The sequence below is a fragment of the Varroa destructor genome, unplaced genomic scaffold, assembly GCF_002443255.2.
Source record: "Varroa destructor unplaced genomic scaffold, Vdes_3.0 BEIS01000001.1, whole genome shotgun sequence".
Classification (NCBI taxonomy): domain Eukaryota; kingdom Metazoa; phylum Arthropoda; class Arachnida; order Mesostigmata; family Varroidae; genus Varroa; species Varroa destructor.
The window spans coordinates 22,832,763-22,856,608 of record NW_019211454.1 but is presented as its reverse complement, the minus strand read 5'-3'; the positions used below and the strand labels follow the sequence as shown (position 1 = coordinate 22,856,608).

The 23,846-nt window shown below is 41.0% G+C and overlaps 1 long non-coding RNA gene across 1 annotated transcript; it reads right to left on the bottom strand.

Annotated features, from left to right (window-relative positions):
* Positions 1-95: 95 nt before the first annotated feature.
* LOC147758399 (uncharacterized) lies at positions 96-23,582 on the bottom strand. Its single transcript, XR_015318746.1, has 3 exons — positions 23,384-23,582; positions 3,375-3,521; positions 96-232 (listed from the first exon to the last, which is right to left on the bottom strand). It is a non-coding gene; the product is annotated as an uncharacterized LOC147758399 (long non-coding RNA).
* Between the last annotated feature and the right edge of the window lie 264 nt (positions 23,583-23,846).

Here is a 23,846-nt window from a genome sequence, read left to right as displayed (position 1 = left end):
TCCATTTGTGTAACAATAGTGAACTTGATGGATGTGACCGGAATGATTCTGTTATCACCAGCCGCTTCACTATTACTGGCGCTGCCGCAGTAGATGCCACGTTAATGGAACTCAGGACAACAAAAACAGGAGCTGATGAAAAATCTTCTAGCGATGCTCGGCTTGTAACGAATAGAAAAGAAAAGTTTTTTTCAGAGAGACGAAGGCGTATGGGGGGAAGTCTGAATCGAGCCTGAAAAAGGCGGATAGGCAAATTTCGATTTTGTTCGAAATGTCTGCAGGTGCACAAGACTGCGGCCCTTCATTGCGTGCAGTAAAGCAGCTGCGATAGAAGAGGCAAGGGACAACGTGGAGAAGGCGAGCATTGGTTGGGAACGGTCAGATCGCATATAAATAAATAATTCTAACGCTTCGTACAAAAGCGTATCTTAGGTGGTAACAGCGGTATAGTGCTAAAGTGTGTCTTTTCTTTAATATAATAATATGTGTGACACGAACAGTCACGAAGTAGCTATCGGAAGACGTATTTTCCATCCGTTGCGCGGAATATGATTCTACATAGGATAGGCAGCCTTTACCTGGTCTTGGTAGGCCAGACCGCTACACTTAGTCAGGATGCGTTCATTCGACCTGCTGCTGCGTTGTAGAGATCAACGGGATTTATTTCTACTCACACACAATACATTCGAGTGAGAGGCAATGTACTACTGTTTCCACCGCTCGAGTCGTCAATAAAGATACGAAAAAGAAATGCTGCACTAGTGATCATTTGTTGGCCAACATTCAAATTTGCGCGCGCCTCACTTTTCGATCAAGCGTGACATCGAAGAAGAAACCGTCAATAATCATATTCCTGAGAGCGTAATAATAAATCTCTTCGTCTCGCACGAGCTCTGTTCAATCGTCCCAAATCTCACTGTTGGCAAACACCTTCAGCTAATGTGTACAGCTTGTAAAAGGCATGAGTTGCAAATTCGATCTAACCAACGGATGCGGCAGAAGCTCTGTCGCTATCTGAATGAATTGAACATGGAAGATGCTTATTACTTTTTTTTCTATTACGGAGTTATTCTTTCGTGCTGTTCTGCTTGAGTAGCATGTGCGATATATATATATATATATATAAACAGTTCTCTTTAATAGTGATCTTCTGAACCTTCTTATGCCTAGAATATGGAAGTATAAGGTAAAGCGTGACATACAACGTAAACTGAGGCTTTTTTAGAGGGTCACACACACACATAGTTTGCTCCGTGTGAGGCGTATACGTAGGAGGCAACCATGGAGAAGGAAAAGAGTTCGTCTTTGAAATAACCGCTGAAAGCGTCTAGATTCAAATCTTTCAGCGTTAAACGTAGTGTCTGCGCAACATCTACAACTGCCTGAAACCAATAATCTTCTTTATCTCATTTCGAACAAATATTTTGAATTTTACGCCCGCTGATGTCGTTAGATGTTGCCTTATACGCTTTAAGATTGACCGTCCATGCTTATCAGTCGCCATACGGCCTTCGGCGGATCGAAAGAATACTTTCAGCAAAACTCCATAGATTCAAGTTCACGAGCTGACCATAAAAGCATAGGTATCGGCCGAAAATCCATCTGATACAGACAATATACCTCCTATAGAAGGGTACTCTATCAACAATCAAAATCATCGATGAGGACGGTGCTGAATGGAAGATTATACGGCTTCCGGCAGTTTGGAAAAATAGAAAAGCTTCTTAACACAGCCATTCAGTCCGAAACTCGAATTCTAATTTTAGCTGCCTTCAAAGGAATAGCGGTTGGATGGCTTCACGGCCTTATTTAAATCGATTGTTTGTGGCGCCGAAGCATCAATGGGCACAGACGCACTAGTGTCGCGGCACTTACGGCCGCTCTCTAAAGATAATTCACTAATTTAGTATATAGTAGAGTCTGCTTTAAATAACTCTAGAGTTGTTTATAGTAAAGTTTGGGGCAAGTATAGGTTCCACTGGTCATACGTCTCGGTCAGTGGCATCGTTGTTGGCGCCCGCGCCCGCGCCTGTCTTTGACAGGTGAAGAGTATCGTGCACGCCATGCAACAAAGGACATACATGGATATCACACACCAAATATATGTACATATTAACGTAATTATAGAACATGATCTAACTCCCAAATAGATGATCGCTTGCGATCTATAATGAGTACATAGAAGCGTGATACTTTTGAATTGGTGGCGCGTTTTAGGCTTATGCTATTGTACATGTTTACCTTCTCCGTCCGTGTTCTGCTAAAATGGCTAGTGGGATATAACTACTTTGCAAGTATAATATGCCCTAGCCCTTCGCAGTGGGTTCTGTTAACTTCAGACATTTAGCGTTGTAAAACGTTATCCGCAAAATACTTGACAAAAAGAGGTCTTTGTTGGCGTTCTTGACAACTATTCCGTGGAACGATTATGGACGCCTAACAACATGTGTGGGCATTCTGCATTTTTACGTATACGAATAAATGTAATGGAAAATCCTGGAGTTATGAATTGTTTTAGCAGTGATTCATATTTGGTCTGGTAGTAATCAGTATTGTATACGCTGCAGATTTACTTGTTTAGTCTATATGGGTCATGGTGGTTTTAGTCGGCCCAAATCAGATGAGTTGTTAGCCTGCTTATAGTATATTCAACGAAAAAGGAAAGCTAAACAAATTTAACAAGAAAAAGAAAAGGAGGAATAAATATAGCGACGAAAATTGCTTAATTCTACCAGTGTAAGTGATAAAAGTTGTCAGGCACTGAACTTAGGTTGCTAACATTTTTCTGTTTTCTTCGTTCAGCTTTGATTCTATGAACTCGAGTTCGTACTGAATAGAATACAGTCAATGTGCAACGATGAAAGACAACAGCGATCACCGGTAGACTACGTACACTTTACTCTAGGGGGACTTTAAGCATTTTGATGATTAGAAACGTGTTTACTTTATGTGATAGACTGCATCTACTGCTACATCTGGGAGATGTATTTTTAGCAACATCACCCTTCTGTCATCGCTTGCAGTGGCTATAGAGCAGCACGGGTTCAATAATTCTCTACGAGGGGAGGTTCTTTCCGTTCGAAAATCCCGTAAGTTAATGAAACCTTACCAGTGGGGTTCGTTCGGATGTATCATAGAGGTCGTCATTGAAGTATGCAACAAATTAATTACATAATTGTCCAATGTGTGAATCGTCATGCTTCTTTGTTGGTCTATCATTTTTCATTGAAGTTTTCTTGTGAATATTTGTTACAGACAAGCTAGTCGAATGGATCTGATTTTGTACTTGTTCTCCTCTGGAATTCCTCGCATATAATGTATATTGCGAGAGAGAGAAAAATGTAAAGCGAGAGCTATTGTTTCTACTTGCCTACCGCTAGAGTAATGGCGTTGTTAACCGTCGTGGAGTTCCCTGAGTTCAACTTGTGAGGCCCACGCGTCCCTTCTCGGATTCGTTTTTCCTAGCACTTAGCACCCGTCTGCATTCCTCTCTCATTTCCGTGCGGTCGCTTTACTTTCCGCTGCAATATTTCATGCCGCACTTTTAGAATTAATAATCATATAGATATATCTATGCGTCCATGTATATATATAGCGTCTTTTAATCTGTTCATAGAACTGTATCGGTTAACGCATGTAATGGTGCACTGCGGTTGTGGAGGGGAAGTGTACAAAGACGAGTGGTGCATATGGCAGGATTATAGATCATTATCATCCGCATCATCATGATGGTCGTGGCTCTGGCGCCAAGCCTCGTGCGGTTATTAGGTACCACTTGAGGGCACGGAGAACACTGTGGGGTGAGACGCGAATTCTCCATCAAGCCGCGTGTGTATTGCTTATCATGCATTGGCCGCCACGACGTGCCCGATAACGTGTCCGAAGTATCAGACTGAGTGGTGCGTGCATCGAGGTTAGAGAAGGGATGCGCATCATACACTATATATAGTACTAATTGTGGCATCATTTAGCATAGCATTGCTACCTGCTTAAGTGGTTGCTACCTTCCTACTGTATGATAGGTATATTCTGCGCCGCTCACTTGACCCAATAGCGCTCGCTGCACGCTTACAGCTTGTAATATACCGCACCCCTTGAAGCATGCTGATCGCTGGGATTTATGCGCACTGCGGTCGAATAATACATTTGAAACGATGACTACGTAACTATAACTAGGGACCGTCGAAAGCAGTTATGTTATGCTGCATTTATGGTGTGAATATAACTACGAGCTAAGGTGCGCTTACGTTACGCCCAAATAGTTCTCTGTTTGTTGTCGCAAATAAATATAGTATATAGTAGACCATGTGTGTTTATATACGTGTTCAGCTTCCTTTTAGGTAAGGAAGTGCAAATAAAAGAAAAATCTGATGCTCTTTCAGACGGTCAAAATATCAAATATGTCTCTTTGATCTCTTTGGTTAATGTTATTTACTTCTGTATTAAGCTATTTCTAAGGCCAACTAAAAAGTCGTCAGGTAAATCAGCGATTTGCTTTGCTTAATCACGCTTTCTTTAGCTAAAACCAACGGCCGACGCAACTTCTTGATATATATATATATATATATATATATATATATATATATATATATATAGTAAAAGTATCAATGTTTTTGGCTTTGACAAATAGGGACTATAAAGGATCAAATCATTTTTGCAAGTAGGAGCAATAAGACTGGTTATTCTAAAAACTTCATTTAATTGTTGGTTTGTATTTACCAGATAAATACAAGGCCGGCTCAGTTTAATCAATACGAACACCCATTATAATCAATAGAGTGCCTCTTTTCAACTGGAAATTAGAATGTCTAGCCACAGCTGTGGGCGGCGAACTTATTCCCCACTGTCCGTATTTACTGATTTCATTGATTTTGTATTGTGTGCAAATGCCACACCTGGCAAAGGTCCAATATCAGGTATTGGATTAGTATTATGCTCTAGGCGCTTTTTCTTTGAACCAAGATCCCTGGAAGTAGCATAGCTATGCTTCGCCTAACAATTTTCAGGCCCTTATTGCGTGGGCGGATTCTCGCTTTACTTAAGTAGCAAAAAATTCAAATGGAACATACTTACGAGGCTGTTCATTCTAAACCCACTTGATAAATAATGTCTTGTAAAGCACTTGTAAGTTTAACTAAAACGTATAAAAATACATTTGACTTTTGCTTCTTTTTTTTTAGGCCGTAATCAGAACACATGTAATTGTGCGTAACTTCGGGCACTAAATGACTTTGGGCTTTTACTAGACCAGAGTAACAGTTCGAGCGAAATGACTCGTCGAAGACAGCTGTCGAAGCGTACAGCTCACGGAAGATCAGTGACCCAACAAACTTTATCAATAGAATGTAGTCAGTGGGAAGAATCGTTATTGGACCCATTGGTAAAATCTTACTATTAAAGTTCTGCCCGATTATCTTATGTAATTGAAAAGTCGCGAGATATTTTCAACGATAATAATAATTACTATTAAACCCTTTACGTTCTAATATATTTTTTAGGCTCTTATAATCCTTCTACTCAGTAATACAATCAGGTCACCAAGGTGCCGCCGTATAGGTTATAAGAAAGCGAGGCATCTACAGCGGACAACGAATAATACCTGTTCGTCAATGCGCACCTTTACTCCTGTCATGAACAGGAACGCCAAGCAGATGTAATTGGCAAAACCCCACTTCTCGTAATCATTTCCTCTATGTAGGGCCTGCGCTCAGTAACAAAAGAGATGTCGTCAGAGGCAAGTATTACGGTTCTACCATGGTAATCAATTTGATGAACCATGATATTTACCGCGACTCGGATACGGCTGGCGCAGATAGGAGTAGACAATTATCGTGCAACCCATTTTTCTGGATTAAGAAAAATAATGATTGAGGCAGATGAAGAAATGCATGGTAGCTAGAATTGTATAGAAGATTGTATCCGAAATAAGAGCTTAGCTGCCCGTTGCTCGTTTCGGTGTAGAAGATAGGCATCATTGCTTCGAACGTCTATACAAGTATCAAATATGTAAAATGGAAGCACTAGGTTCGGCAAAAACTAAGAGTCCTGCCTGATCTAACAGGGGAACTGTGTATAAACTAAAAAAGTAATTGCTTCTGGCAGGGGTTTTTCTTCTTCGTCCAGTCGCTTTTGTTTCTTCGTATATGCCCTTAATACAGCGCGGAGTAATTAAATTTACTCAAAAATGGCTTCCTGATATCTTCAACTAAATCAAGACTACTTTAATGACCCGCGTTAAGGCCAAGAGCGCATTAGGCCTATAGAATGGGCACTAGTTATCATATATATAGATTATACAATGGATGTGGGTCTACAGTGATACACAAGAGCGAGCGGCTAGAGCCAAAGTTGCTTCTAGTATCTTCTATCTAGCCGGTGTGGTTACGGCAGCTGAGTGTGTGCGCTGTTGGAGAGTAAGGGACTGGCGACTTTAAGCAGCTCGCCATCTATCGCTGTCACAAAGTTTGCTTATTAGGAGTTTGCTTCTCTTCCTCAAGCTTCTTAGGGAAAGGGGGCAAGGAAAGCGAAGTGCGGACGACACTCGCTATAGCCCTGACATGCTTGGCCGGGCCATTACAGAAAGACCCTCTGTAGTTTAGTGGTGAAGAAGCCATTGAGAAGCCGGTTTCTCGCATCCGTCGAAGCACGTCGGGCGCCTCGTTCGGTCGGGCAACCGGCCGAAGCGCGTAACCCCCATCAACGAACTCCGTAGCCAACTTCTAGCCAACTTCCACCAATAAGGCTCGTCCGCCAGCCTCGTCATCAACATCATGCAGATGCCATTTACATTGTCCTCGTCAGGTTGCGGGCCCGCCCCTTACTGGGGGCCTACTTTCCAAACCATATTCACTGATTAAAGAACAAATGACTGACATTATGTAATGACTGGACGTACCATGGATCAGCTCCGAACGTAGGAATACACCTCGCTTACTGTCAACACATCTGATTATACCTTAGTATAATAAAAATATATAAACATTTAATGCCCTTTTATTTATTTATTTTTAACTGCCTAAAAAAGTGACTACGTTCAAAGGCATCGAACGCCAGAAGCAAATGATCAAAATTTTGTCCTGATAGGATACATAGCCGGCACATGAAATTGCAAAACTGCCTATCTTAAACAGAAGTCTCGGTAAAAAAAAGTTGATAAAATGTACATGGGATAAAATGAATACGAAATAGTTTTTTAAATGATGTGACCTTGTTATTACCAACATTGCTATCCACCTTTCAATGCGAAGGAAAGAAATGAGAATCTGAAACACGGTTGACCTCTTTCGTCCTAATGGTACGGCTCAATGGACGACGTAATGGCCTACCACCAAACTGCGTTGTGGCCCATACCTCACTGCATATAAATGTCAGGTAACCTATACTAAGTAATTAAAGTTATTCAAAACTAGTATTTTCAGTAGCAAGCAAAGCTTTTTTGACATTGAGATGAATATTCCATGTAGATGAAAATCAGCTTCGCCGTGCGCTCTGAGCTAAATTGACCTTAAGCTGATATATTTGATTTCTACATACCTCCGCAATAGACGATAATGATTACGTTTTAAATAGTTCGCTGTCTCTTAGACTGTGCTCATGGAACGTTACGTTAAATGGAATCGATCCATAAGCGCCTATTTTGCAACGTCTCAAATTTTGTGGCTGATAGGTCGGCTATCTGCTGGCATCTAATAATCCTGTGTAGTTTAGACCCATTTTGAATCGAAATGTCGATTTTAATTTTCAAAGACAGTTTAATTTAGGTTCTCTGGGACTTTTGATCTATAGCAAGAACGGCTTCCCTTATCTAGGCTAACCTGTAAGCATTTAGAAGCCATATTCGCTAAAAAATTATTTTTTTTTTAGAGAATTACGCAGACATAAGTTGGCACAGCCCCTACAATGACCAAAAATGATGAAAAAGCCACCGTTGCTAAAACCAGTCATCTAGACTACAACTTCTTGAAACAACTCTATCCTATTTTTGGCATCAGTAGAATCTTAGATAAGAAATAATCGTAATAGTGCTAATACTTGTTGCCTTATATTAGTGCTTCAACTAAATGATGACTTTTTTTTATCTGCTGGTGAAACAGGGGCAACTGATCCCGTCGGTTGAATTTAGAATAGAATAGCGAATTCGTTGGCCATTGATATAGTGGCGGGCCCGATATCAGCGCGGGTCCGAGTAAATCACCTGGGGTGTGATAAATTAAATTAACGTGCGGCCATCCACTATCGGGGGCGTACCCGCATCCGTTGACCTAATGAACGCGATACCCGCTAGGATGTAGCAGATGAAACGACCCGTTGGCCTACCAGCTTTCTGAGCGAGTTCGATTTTAAAGTTGCGCGCCACTGTACAGTACACGTACCAACAGAGGCTGTAGCAAACAGCTGTAAAAAAATTAATTCAATGGGCTCTACGCCCAAAGCTCCATAGACTTCATCATTTTAAAGAAATCCTGACGGCCTGCCGTTAGGTAGCTACGATTCCGCGTATCGGCTAGCCATATAATCAGACACTTGTCGAGCCACGTTTTCTAATGATTAGAACATTGCCCGGAGATGGATCTATAGAGAAAAATAAAATTTGAATTTTTTCATTTAGTTATTATTGTTATTATTATTACGTAGCCAGTTTTTCTATTTTATAGCCTTTAAGCCGGCGGAGAGCTACATTAGTCGACTGCAACTTCTACAAGTACCGAGAAAGTGTATCCATCTATTACCTTAACAGTCACTTTTAGAGAACTTTATCTATCAGATGCTTTAGTGCCAAGTGGTGTACCTTGCACACTTGGGCGCATCAATGGGTATAGGAAAGTCCCTTGCCAACTATCATATCTATTTCTATCTCTTTTTGTGCCTATAACATGAGTACCGGCCTCTGAATTACTGTAGTACGACGAGGACGTTAAATATCGAGACTAGCTTCACAAACAAATCGGCGCGTTTATAGATTCGTATCAATTACGCGACATATTTGTGCGTACCTGATTCCTACAGCATGACAATTAAGTTTTAATCGGTTGCGTGGGTGGCTCAATGGTGTCACGTTCGCACAACGCTGAGAAATTAATTGACAGCCTTGGCACCGGCGGCCGACTGACCGTCTGAATTTCAGTATATCATATTTAGACAATGGAGCATCGTTAGTACTGCTGCTATTTCCCGTAGCTGCAATGCTTGTTCTCATTAGGCTCTTATCTCATGAAGTGGGTAGATTGTTCTCAGCGATAATCCGCGAGCAGCATCTTGAAAATAACGTGTTGTCACACTGAAAAAAGGTAGGCTTCATTTGTATGTGCAAATTCCAATACAAATTTCCGTTCGCTCGTGTATTCGCTACCTTGTTGAAACAGGCCGATATTTATTTGTCCTATTACATTCAGCGAACACCCAGTGTTTTTTAGCCTGTCGCCAATGGTTCTGTTCTACGATTGAAGTGTGCTCGTCTTCACAAACGCCTTCACGTGCGCCTTTCCTAGCATCGGCTTAATAGAATGGTATCAGTGTACGCTAGGTATTAGTCACCATTTTTGAACGCAACGCTCATGCTCTGCGTACCTCGGTAAACAACAGAAGACCGGCCTAAAACAGACAGGAACTTATTCGTGTGTTCGCTTTCTGAATATTAAATTGATTTGAGGTATCTGGTGGTCGATGAACGATGACGACCATATTGAGGCGTTCATCAGACGTACATAATTGGTCCTATCATAACTTAGAAAAATGTAGTGATAGTTGATTTCGTAATATTACCCACTTTCTTCGAATTTTTGAAAATAATAATCTGTTGGAGTTTTTTAAATTTTGGACACAAGCTGTGAGGATAGGGCCATCACGGATTGTTCTATCTTTTAGGTAGATTCTCGGTTTGATTCATCTAATGTATTCGTTTATGTAAACCGGGTGAGAAATATATGGCATAGCGTCCTGGCACTGCCAGCGAAGGTACAGCCGCCATCAAGAATTTGTGCTATTAACAAAATACATGTGAATACCTAAAAGAGCCACTATTTGAAGATATATATCGAACCCACACTATGCGATAATACAGAGTTATTTACCTAAGTAAAGACTTTTATGTAGTTGAGCGGCAGGTATGAAGGATATGGCTATATGGGCCAAAATTTTCTAGACGTTAGCATTGAGAAGGACAACTGCCGTACGAGAAGAACCAGTGTATTCACTCAGGACTCCTCTGTCCTGCCGATTAAGATCGACAACCAACAAATTGCGACCTTTCGAAAAACGATCAGTTAAAGAAACCTATATTGTTGGTCCATAAGCCCCGCACGGTGGGGATATATGGGCTAGAGATGGGACTATACCTTTATGCCGTTAATGATCTTGTGCGAATAAGCCAATTAGAGTGATCGGGGCAACAATCCTAATTGAATCTTATAATCCTGATCAAAGATTTCCCAATAATTTCATCGTTTTCACGAAAATACATATTTGTATACAAATCAGAAGCATATTTATTTGCATAGTATAGTTTAATATAACTGATTCTGTCACACGGCTAGGGTGAAGCAATCCATAATTTCAAAAACGAAACGCTGCCAATGTTTGACGTAATGAGAATTACGGAATGTTTATAAGCTCTGCCTAGTGCTTCTTGCCATGAAGCAAGAATCGGTAAAAGTCTCTACTTCCGCAAACGAATAAGCTCTACTACTACTATGACGCAAAGTAATGGCGTGACGGCTCCGACTGATTATCATTCGGTGTCACTGAACAATGAAGACTACCTTCTGTAACTACGGTTTCGTTATTTGCCGTCGTTATTCGATACTTGCCACTGTAAATGACCCGCTATACACAGTTTTCATCAATATAACCACGTTATAATAAATTGTGAACTTTTTACCGTAAGTTGTAATAAAGTTCTTTCGAGGTGTACGAAGTCGTGCTTTGAATGGCGCAAAGACTGCGACGTGCAGGGGTTATATCTCAGTTAAGCAGTATATTAATTATCCGCCGTTTTCTAAAGCCAACTTGATTGCAGTTAGGCCTGGGTAAATCTTGAACCCATCCATGATTAGCAGACATGATTTCTATAAGGAACAACGAATGGTCACGGCGAAGTGCTTAAGACTGTCTTCAAAGAGATTTATCTGGTCAAATTTGCAGAACGTTAGGTTTGCATCCATTACCATCTATTCCTAGAATTGCAACCCAGAAAACACATATTACCGCAAAACTTACGGACACAGGGGGGCGAGCACTGTGACAGGGATTCTGCTTTCATTCCGTTAGGTGGAATTACTTTTGAAGGATCAATTACTGTACGAAAGGAGGTCTCGTCTGGATTAAGGATAACTAAAGGAGTGAAATATAGAACTCCGTCTAAGTTTTGGGATTATTGAAAAAAAACTTCTACTGCCTCTTTATTAAAGCTCTTATGCGCATACAAAGGACATCTTTTTGGGTTGTCGCAAGGAAAGCTGATCGTGCTGTGCCAACAAGAAAACATCATACAATTCTTGCCTGCAAGCTCGTTACGATGCTAAAATGTTCCGATACGTTTATACTTAGTACATCTGTAGGCTACTAACTTTGCCTTAAGCACGATCAGCCGGCCATGACCTTCGCGCATTGGGGAAGCGATGCTGCTAATGCAGCTTCTTGATGTGCATCAAAAACAAAATGGTAATGGGCATATGTTTACGCAGACTGCGATTTTTTGCGCAGGCCTGAGTTGTCTTTGCAACGTAACCCTACTCACCCCGAATGTCCAAGCTGCGTTTCTGGTGGCAAGGATACTATCTGCAGTAGCCGCAGCTGCTTCTCAAACAGTCTCTTTTGTGTATACAATTTTGAGGTTTTGTGTTGAGCACAGCGTTTTCTATAAAACGAGGAAAGAGTTATGATCTCGATTGCTCCTACGTAACCACTGGTTGTTGTAAATGATCGTCAGATGTATAGCATCGAGCGCTGATTACCAAGACACGGCGCTCCAGTCGTTCAGGGTAAGATAAATTTGAAGATTTGCTACAAGTAAGACTGATAGATTCGGCGGTAGTGTCGTGTAGTCTCGATGATGCGTTATAGAAGCCCAGTTGTTTTATCGTCAGATAAATGTACGACCTAATTAATAATGAACTAATAATACAATAAACATGTGTCTAGAAATTGCAAAATCACTATATTTCGGACCTATAGCGGATTCGTTTATATGGAGTAATCGTTCCATGCTTAGTTCTAAGCGTTGATCAACAGGATCAAGCATTCAAGTCAAATGAGTACCGACGTTCTTTCAGAAATTATCGAACCGAAATTTTTGTCTGAAGAATAACAATTATACAAGTGTGGCACATAGGCATGAAAATACGTCACGTTTTTTTCGTATGACATGCGCGTACAGGTGAATGGGGCCGCTACCTGTGAGTTGTACCAGAAAATAGCTTATCTCTTTGAATTTACTTCTATAGAAAGCAGTCGACAACTTTTTGTTTCCTATCGACTTGAAATAATACTGGTTTTAAATATCGGAGCGCCTTAAACAGGATCGGTTCAGGGCAAACATATGACGAATGCTGTAGATAAACGTATATTAACTGTTGCTATAAGGTTTATAGTGATCTTTCATGAACCCGTTCACATTAAAATGTGTTACCTGAACTCATCTTTACCACGTCACAGGCAAGCATCAACACCGCATATATTTATATTAGGAATTTATTCAAATTTTATAGCAAATCAATTAGGAAGAAGGTCTGTGATGGCTGGGTAGATCATCTTTCAATCCTCCTTTTCTAGCATAGCCAACATATTCGAAACTTTTTGTTTACAGCCTATACAAAGCGGCACTCAGTAACTACACTCTGAAATGTTGAGAAGTGCAGTGTCAGCATAGGGGGTCTGGTACGCTTGCTTGAAGTTGCGCACATATAGCGTCCTGATAGGTCATTCGTTGAGGGCCGGCGCTTCATTGCGCCAACGTAATCGGTTACTATAAAAATTCACTGAGCTTTACGACCTACCGGTGACGAAGATAAACAAAAGGCCAGAACTTTCTGAACTTTGGATCGCTCTAAAAATAACTTCCGCTGAGGTGGCAGAAGCGCAAAATGGGATCAGGCAAAAACTGTGCGTCTTGTCGTGGCCACGCTGTTGCCACTTTGGTTGCCCTAGCGTGCATGTAAGGGTAAAGCTACCGGCTTATTCTATATTTAACGTCAGAAGCTTATGTTACTCTAGTGCGCACCAAACTTACTCGTAAGGAAGTAAAGTTTATCTAACGTTCATTTCTTTTTACGTTAATTCGGTGCCTGTACATGGAACAGAGAGGCTACTATGTCGTTCAAAGCAAGATGTATTTACCTTCTTCGTGCGTTTCGTACCATAGAGACTAAATAGATGTGATTGCTACCCCCCTTAAACTTTATCAGAGCCTTCCAATGCTATGTCGATACATTGAAACGACTCATAATCCTTCCAAGCCGAAAAAGTATCGGTTGAAACATTACGGATCGATTAAGTTGAAACAAGATAGATAAATGCTTGAAAGCAAAAACACGGACAGATTAAAATAACGCGTCACATTTTTCAATAAATTTATAATGTACGTTTGTAAATATTGGTAGTGGGAAATCCGCTTCAGTGAGTATGACGAAACGCTCCGTTACAGATCAGATGTAAAGAGTACGTTAATTATCACTAATTATACAAACTGCAATAACGATTTACTTAGTCCACTTATTGAGACTAATATCACTAAAAAGCCTGACGTGACTGTCACCAGCCTATCAGGTAAGGGCTCTAAGCCATTTTTGCACGCTTGAAGAGATAATCTCTTAAAAATTCATCAAGGCTTGAAAGGGCTCTGATGGGAGAAAGGTAGATTCCTGTAATTTGCAGCCATGTCTTACCTTACAAGTTCGCATGTGACCCTACATGACATGATACAGGTGTGTCTATGACATATCGAGCCACTCATCTGTTCCAGTTGCTATCTTAGATGCAAAATAACTTGTCTTTCTCGTTATCAAAAATACTGTTAATAGTATTTCGTTCGGTCTCGTACTTTCAAGTATAGACAGGAGCTTTGTCCTAGGCTGTACACGTTTAGCGTGACGAACCGGCATGTTTTAGTTTCGGCTGGCCATTCGTGTGCGGAATTGATCTCGTCGATTAGGCCCTTGTACGCTAGGTCACTTACATTCAATTAATTGTTTGGTTTCCTCATTTAGGCGGCTGATTTTAGCCATAATTAGGGATCACACAAGCTGTATGTTTTGTCTGGCTGTTAGCATTTCTAATCATTATGCATACTTTATAATGGAGCATTTGTATTTTCAATGTTTCTTCCTTCGGTGTATATTTTCTTCCATTTTCCTCCTTCAAACATTTGCAGGTATTTTTCTAGAATCAATATATTAACGCTAATAATGACGACTTTTTCAGAAATAAGCGTGTCCAATTTGCCATTGTATCAATCAAAACTTCCTAATGGTTTAGCAATTATCGGTACCTTTCTGTCCTTTTTACCTGGTGGAAGGTCGTGACATGACTGTCACATAAAGTTTTTCCCATTCGTGCAGGTCGCTAGCGTGACCATTATTAACTTTTTTTTTCATTTCCTGTATGCCATCCACGGACTTCGGTCCTACTGGTACAATGGCGTTGCGATCTCGTCCTTGGTGGACCTTGTCTTAGATTTACGAAGCATCGACTTGGCTTCACTCTAGCTTGCTTTCGTTTTTGACACTGTGGCCGCTCTAAGAGGTTCCACTAGATGTTGGCGTAGACCGCATTTTTGGTCTTTTTGGTGGTATCATTTTCCAGCCCGACGACCACTGCCGTTACTACTAGACATTTCATCATAATGAGCAGTTTTTAACTGGAATCGTTAGCTTAAAAGTTTGCAGTTGTAGCATTCGCATATTGGCTCAGTTTATAAGCGAATATAATCGTGTGTTTGAAGTCTCAGGGGGGATAACATTGTCTGTCTTCACTTGTGTTGCTGTGCGGTCCTCTTTGCCTAAGCCTAAGACATCATAGAGTGTGACACTATAAGCATGCGAGTATTATTCTTGCTCGGTAAATTGTATTTTCAATTTGCTCGTTTCAGCTCGTAGAGCTAGACTTCCCGCTCTCGGTCTTTCTAGCTGGTTTTCAATATTTTTGGCCACCTTAGCTAATGATTGCTTAATGTCATACATCCTTTGCTCCATCTCGCTCTGTCCTGCAACAACCGCCTCGAGAATTTGTATCATTTTCTCTTCGTTGCTTTTGCTTTGTTGATATTATGCTTTGAAATATCTGCAAAAACACTTTTTACATAAAAATTCTTCCTCGTTCACTAGATCAACCTCTAAGTTAAAGCTCTTTAGTGGGCTGTCGTCATAATTGACAAAACGGCTGGCTGCGTTGAAAAATTGAAACAAAACTGGGTTGCATCCACAGAAGTGTCCCTATCAGTCTCGTGCCAGATTAAGTTTAGTAGGTTTTAAACAACAGATTTTAAAATATCTATTGAAGCCAGATGTAGCTTCCCTGTTGGGTATAGAAGTCTGTTTTTCTTTTGTTTGAAATGGTCACGCTCTGCGCAGGTAAACTTGTATCCGTGTTGAATTATATTAAAAAACTACGAATATATATGAATGAAGACAGTTTAAATAGTTGTTTATACCCGGGTCAGATCTTCACCTGATCTCGAGCGAGCAAACGATTTTCCCCTCCTTTTTCACCTAAATCGACTTCTTTTTTAAGTCAAGTTTAAAGTAGAGAAACCTGATTGACATCGTGGGATAAAATTTGTAGTAGTAGTACACGTAAAGCAATAGATGTTAGAACTTAACTAGAGACTTATTGAAACGAACTTAAAATGCGAATATTACCTTGCCTCGATTTCGTGTCCACATCCCTACGTAGTTATGCCTCATAGTATTGTTGTTACAACGACATGAGAAGCAATCCTGTCATCTGTCAACAACTTGAAGAAAAAAAGTTGGCTGACATCTATGTTATTCCCTTTGCCAAACAGAGTGATCCTCTCAGGCACAACTGATTGTTGCAATTTAGCCAGGTGCTCATCCACAGTGGTGCTAAACCCTTTTTTTTGCTCGTAAGAGCTCTTTTAATTCATATCGGTATTGCGCACCCGCTTGTGTTCAGGAAGAAAAAAAAAACAACTTACACGTTTGTCGTATTACGAGGAGAATAACACAAAACACAGGGTTTGTGAGATGTTAAAATAACCTCTTCTTTTTTAAGCTGTCGGCGCATTGCAGACGCGCTCATCCAAAAGTGTTAATTGCTCATAGTATTTGTACGAAGCTATAAGCAAAAAGTAACAACGAAGGGGAACTGCTATGCCTCTGTGAATTCGCGATAACCCTTGTGAAGTCACCGTTTACTTTTTTGCTGTATTTCAAAGCATTTTTCATGGGGACGCATGTATCATACAAGATCGTCTTGAATCAGGCAGGGGTTGTGTGCAACTGTTAGATAAGCGATGCACACTCGAAACAACTCGTATACCGACGAGAAGTTTTGAGATTCGCTTTTATGTATATATATATATATATATATATATATATATGTAATGTACCAGGAATAGCAGAAAAATATGGATGGTCCCATATTTTTAGTAATTGATTGCTACTCCACATAACAACGCGTTGATATACCTATATTTAAATACCATTTCGAAAATGGCACTTGGTTTGACTGCACGTTTTGCAGATGGCGTATAATTTTTCGTGGGCGATATGTTACAAGCGTATCAATTGTGGGGGAAGTAATGGAAAAGCTTGTGGAGACTAGGTCGATTGCTGACACCAAGTGACAGACACGTATTTGTTTAGGCCGATCATCGGGAAACATCACGGCAGCGGATGAAGATCCGAGAACATTCGTTAGGTGTTCAAAGTTTGGAAGAGCTCTATGCTATGTATCCTAACAAGCGACTTCCCTTTATCCCTAAAAAATCTAGCTAACTCAACAGTTCAAGCCTATAGACTATGCACTGTCAAGTAAGCTTGTCAACGAGGTAACTCAACAACATCGTGATTGTGAAACTTTTTGACAAGATCATCTTCAGCAATGAGAAGAAGATTGGTACATGTTTTGTGAAAAGGAAACGCATCAAAAACGTACCGCTATCTGAATTACAGGCATCGTTCGTCTTTCGAAGACGGTACTAAAAGTGCATAAAGGATAGATAAGGAACTATATTAGGGTATAAAAATTCAGCTTCCTGTGCTTCAAGCAGATGGTGTGGATTTTGAAGACATGTGGTTCTACATGTTGATGGTTGCTGTACACACCACACATCATGTAAATCAATGATATTATCGCACGAGGCATTGTTTCCGCCCGCATATTTTCCTATTTTGGGCGCCTGAAATGGCCTCCTAGATTATGCTACGACGCTTTCGACTTTTTATCTGGAGTTTTTAAAATCTAAAACATACATCGACAAATCCACGACTACGTAAGCCTTGAAGTAGAAAAGTAGATGTTGTATCACCATGATCCATCCACAATTATGCTCACCCAGAATGAAAAAGTCTCTCAAAGCAGAGCAAATGTGTCCGCAAGGCCGATAGCGACATTGACCAGAGGCGTTATTCCATGTATACAGAATATATCTTGCGAAGGACTAAGTCATTGGTCAGTAACTGACAGCATGCCTTAACAACGTTCGAAGCGGCACCTTTTCATTTTTTATATTCTCGACCGTAAAACTAGACCATTACTATTAGCTATGCTGTGTTACCGCAGCATTTATTTATCCCCGTGCGACTGCGCCCTTCGCAACTTTGCAATGGTCTTGCGTGCTTGCTGCAACGCCTTTCGGCTAGCCACACTTCCATCGGCTGTCGCCAGAGTTGTACAATGTCCCTGGCTCTCTCGCATTTCCGTTCATAGTCGTGGTACGTAGCTGGTGCTTTCCCTCGTGGGGTCTTTACGGTCCGGATCTTTCACCATCGTACGGTGTCTGGCGGCTTGCTCGTTGTATGGCACGCGTCAGGTCTCCCTTATTGGTCGAACCTCCTCTAGTCGACACTAGTCCTTCGCGGCTGAGTGCATTGCCGCCTACGTGGGCAACGGCCTGACACCGCTAGTGGTATTAACGATCGTCCCTAAAGTGGTTTGCCTTCTGTGGCGATTTGGCTCCCAACCGATCTGACTCTTGTGAGGATCTGATCGATGGCTTTTGTGTTTCCGGCCTGGTCCCCGAAAACCTGGCCCGTCTTTAGGTTTTGTGGTTCAATCACGTCCACAGGTTTGTCCGAGCGCAATGTTCGTCGCTGCCACCAACTTATAAAGAACCAGACATACCATTTTATACCCTTACCCTGACTGAGTAAATAGCTCTTTGTAGTTTACATTTCTCATCGTAACAATATATATATATATATATATATATATATATATATATATATTTGTAGTTATTGGTATCCATGTTGGCATATCAACACATTGAACTGATGACCAAGGATAGCCATATTCAACTCGTGAGCATATACGTCACGATGTAGCATATTTTTTTTTTTATTTCCTTCTTGTGTGTATATCTGTGTGTGGTGGTCTAACTATCGGTGTGCGTTCAGCTTCGTATCTGTGAATGCATCTTCAAGCTATAATTGAATAGTCGGCATAGTAGAATACAGAAAAGGACTTTTGCTTAGCGACTGAACGCACACAACAGTATTACCCCTACTATTGCAGCTTACTCTCTCTGTATTTGACGTCACAACAACGTCACCAAGTAGCTTGAGACAGCAGATCAACGAAGACAGACGCACTGAAAGGCGAGATAAGATGTCGCGCCGTCTTCGACTATGGACATGCCGATGTAAAGGCGGAGCTGATATAAAGAACGCCACGACAAACTCCGAAGGAAACGTGCATACACAAAAGAATCTCTCCAAAAAAAAAACAGACTCCTTTGTGTTGATTCGTGCTTTCGATTTTAGGAAGGCCGCAACATACTGAGCGGGTCCTGAGTCGGCTAGAGCCGAAAAGAGGCCAACAGCAGGAATAACGATGTGAGTGGTCTTCGAAGCCGAAGAGGGGAGGTCTGGACAGCTACCACCGTTGTTATCGCGGTGGTTATATACAACTGTCGTCGTCGTCGTCGTCGTCGTTCAAAAAAAGCAAGGAAAAGGAGGCGAACAGCGTTCGCACCGATCTACGAAATAGAAAAACCGAATCCAGTATTGTATATTTTCGCTAGTGATTCGTTTCTTGATTGGTTGATGATGGCATTTGGTCGGCGGAAGCCGCTGCTTTATGTTGGCTGTAATGATCGAATGGCCGATTGACTAAAAAGGGAAGACAACAGGCGACACGTCTTAAAGACGAGCAGTCGAATAGGTCGTGGTTGGTGAATATTGTGACGAATCGGATCTGTAATCAAATATTAGTCTGCTAGAAAAATAAAATCGTCTGTAGACGTCGTGGAGGGCGATCGCGCGATCTAAACGCGACGTCATAGTGGCGGCACAGAGAAAGAAATCATCAGCTAGCTCGTAATCAATGGTCCTGCACTACGACACCAGCTAAAAGCCAAACAGGATAGCAAATAAGCATACTTTATGACAACAAATGATATAATAATCAATACACGAAACAGGTCGAGTTTTAGAGTTTTGCTAGCAAAACGACTAGTATGGCTAGAGTGCAGCGTTATTGGTCGTTATTAAGCGGTACATCTTTCAGCTCTGTACACACTCAGCTTGTTTTATTAAGACAATGTCATACAATAAGAACGTATCATTTCCACGTGTTAGTGAAGCGTCAAAGCATGTGCATAGCAGACGGCCTTTTTACGGCTTGCGCACGACGCACTGAATGGATTATTATGCACGTATGACCATTAGCTAGCTAATAAGATGAATGTATCGTCTGAATCGCTGGATGTTATTGAATAATTATTTCGAAATACCTACTCGTTCGGGTATAATCGGGCAAAACGCTTGATCCATAGAAGAACGTAGGGAGTTGATAAAATAAACGTTACAGCATACATGCTTGATCAGTTTATAGTAAAAGTGGTTGCTGTTGTAGCAGTAGCGAGCGAGGTGTTTTGGTGCAGCGTGCGCCATCTGTAGTACATCCACTCTAGGTCATGATGGCTGGGTGAGCTCGCTTAGTATCACTCGGTCGCCATGGACGCATCGAGTTCAGTACCGCCTCTTCCGATAGATATGGCTTTTTGAGGCGAAAACGTAACTATGGAATCTAAACGTGTGTCGTTCCAAGCAGTCTAAGAAGGCAAAGTACTTAGGGATAACGGTTTATTCTGGCAACGTGCCTGCCTTCTCCCTGATTCGCGACATCTAGCTTGGCAACGACCCGCACTGGTAAGATCGACGGACACCCTCTTCGTACTTGTGTGTATGTATATTCATGCTTATATACAACTATTGCCTTGATAGTGATTACCGATCAGGAAGAGGCCCAATGGTACATTAAACTAGAAAGTGTTCCCTAAAGGATAAACCACGCCGGACCCAAGCCTGCGAACCTGAAGCCCTTTTTGATGACGGCTAGAACAGTGCAACAACCCATCATTGTTTTATATATATATATATATATAGTAATCGCGTTCAAACAACCCTCGGCTTTTGTGTTTTTCATTTCCTAAGAAATCGCCTCGATCAACTTCTGCTTTGAACTAGCCTCCATATAGGCAGAACAGCAAACCATTGGAAACACGCGCACGAGTATTTAAGGTAGTACTAGCATTTGAATTGTCAGAAGCATGTTTACATCATTATGGCTTATGACAGAAATGAGCATATATATAAGGGAGATAAGGAGTCCGGACCGTCTAATTCTGCAAATATTTTTATAGAACAAGATATAACAAAGATAAAATACAGTTAACTGGGCAATAATGAATGGGTCAAGTGTGCGTGCCTTTTCGAGCGTATCTACATACTAATGATTTTGCCTGATTGATATTGACGAACTTTTAACTGTTCGAACATGCCCCACCTCATTTTTACCCAAATGCAACTATTACTTCGATATAAAAGCCTGTCTTTTAAAAAGCCATGGACCCGAAGCACCCCTGCTGCAGCCAGCCCATTCCCTCAGCGGATGAACGCGACCTTGTTGATTATAATTAAAAAATTAGATAAATTAGTGATCGAAGCTACCGTCGAATAAACTAATGAATGATTCACGGAAATGCAAAAGATTATTCTACCTGCATGTGTAAAGAGTAACACCAGGACATGTGTTAAAATCATAACCTCATTTCAGTCTCTCTAGACTGAATTTTAACGCGCGTTTCGGTAGCGTCACAGCTTCTAAATCTGACAATGGATATTGTCAGTACTGATGAAAGTCCCAATCAGGGAAGACTAATGCAACTAATTCCGCAGACGCTTATTGTTTCGCGTAAATAGGTGCCGGCTTGCCATTACGCCTTCCCTTTACAACAATGTATATTTGTTGTATTCGTTTGACATGATCTGTAAATAATTACTCGTTAGCAACTTAATTTTTATCAGGGAACAATGAATCGCAAGAGCTATATCATCACGACGGATTATGGTTACGAAACGGTGGTATTAAGAAGTATCACTTAGATATAATAATTTCCTATAATAATGATAATAATTTCTAAAGAATGATATAATTTCTCTTGAAACTTGAAGTTGTGCATATAGCTCGCGTCGAGCTCGAACGAAGTTCGGCGTCCGTCCAGCAAAAGCGTTCGAGCTTACTCGGACACAGTTAGAAGAAGTTAGCGAAAAGTAGATAATAAACCTATCTGCGTACATGTAGTTCGATGGAGTATGAAACGCAGTAAAAAGTTGCTTCCGGCGATTCTGACTGATGGCCAATTATCTTTGTTGTGAATCTAGCTGGGTAATCACTCAAAGTCACTGGCCACCTTTAGATATCCTATTGACATTCCGTCGTCCCATCGCACGGCGGGGACATTTCGTCGTCGGAGCAAACGCAGTATAAGCGGACGCATAAATTATCGACCGTCTTTGAGCTTTGAAAGAGGTGCAGATATTTAATACGGGAACGTCGCTAGATCGTAAACGTTCGATTTTGTATTGATTTCTAATTCTTCAGTAAATAATAATAGAATTCATCACATACTGAAGTAGTCGACTAGATCAGATTTTCGTACAATGTGGTAGAACATTTCGGCAAGAGAAGGAAGCAGTCAAAGATACGTCTGCCTGCAGGACCCTTCTCAAGGATATCGCAGGAAAGCAGCCTCTAGGAAACCGGACCATAAACGTAAGTTTATTCGATTTCAAGCGACTCTCATCTCCGTGACAATTATATCGGTCTTTCCGATCCGTGGCTATTTAACGTAGTGCTCATTCCGTGGGTTCTTTAGTCAGATATCGAAAATATCATCAACGATACGTTAATTTTTTGTCTTCCGAATGGATAGTGCATCGTCAAGTCTTGCGACAGATTTGAGCTCTTTATTTCCGCTCCATATGTCATCTTCGTAGTCTACGCGTTCTAAATTTTGCCTCTAAGAAACCCATTAGATAAATGCACAGTCTGGGATGTGGCCATCATTTGGAAGATGTATCATTTGCCGATCAAATGACTCTTGTGTGTAATCACGCAAACGGTTCTCTACATAACGCACGTTTCATGCGATACCCAGTATAAGTGTGTTGTGTGAATGGCGTTTAGGTTAGACGAGAACACGTAAAACGATGGCTGATGATACCTTATGACGAGCCCTTTTAGACTTGCTACTTATTTCTTTCCATAGAAAAGACGAACTTTGAAAATTCCAATCAGTAACATTAAAGTATTAAATTCAGTAGTTTCAGAAAACCGGTAATTGCGTCAGTAGGTCAAATCTGGAATTAGTGCATCAACTTATCGCTGAGCAGATAAGAAACTTGTTTGTTAAAAACACAGAAAGGGCCTCATAGACATCTGCAGACACCTATAATAAGTTTCTTCGTCAGGTACCGATATGAAGCACAGCCAGTATGGTTTTCAACCAGTAATCGAAATAAAATATCGAATTTTTCTTTTGCGTCACTATAGTACACCCATCACACTTGAGCCATGGTGGATTTTGTTGGTTTTCCGACAGTACAGACAGCTGGTATTCTCAATTGGAATCAGTATTTACCTGACCCAATTATCCGAAATCGAATGCCATAATAGGGCTGCAAATGTAGCTTTCTCAGAGCACAGACGATACGAAACCATGTAGATGCCCACACAAACACAGCTTCGAGGACAATCCGCATTGCATCTTCCTTTAAAGTAATCTATCTCTATTTTTACTATAGTCTAAGAGGCTTGCATTTCGCCGATAAGACGATGCTTCTTGCTGTGGTTGCACAGAGCCTGTGTGCATAGGCTCAACGATTTCTTGTGACGATAATTAGGTCCTCTCGAAAACACTTACCATTTAGGTTCTTCTTCATGTGGCCGCAACTTCACGACCAGAAGCTAGCATTTTCGGGTGATAAGGGTTGTCCAGTGCTGTTGCAAGCAATGCGCTCGAAACATGCGTTTCCTCTCAAAAAGGACAAGGTAGGACAATGTCTTAAATTTGATTACGGTATATTTCCAGAATGCTTACGACCTTCTAGATAACTATTCGATGGTTGCTTGGAATGATTGGTTTGCGCAATGAGGTAATGCTATTCATTATTAGGAAGAAGCATTCAGTTGACAAATGGCACCGAGCGACCCAGTAGTTTATGATTTACCACGAAAGCTTACCACTCGGTGATATCCTGCAGGAATCTGTTTGATTGATTTAAAGAACTGGAAGGGTTTAGGTTAATCATTTAGCAATCGGGCGTTAGCCTTGCGCAGCTGGCTGATGCTTACAACGATATTTAGTTTTAGATTTAAGCCATTAT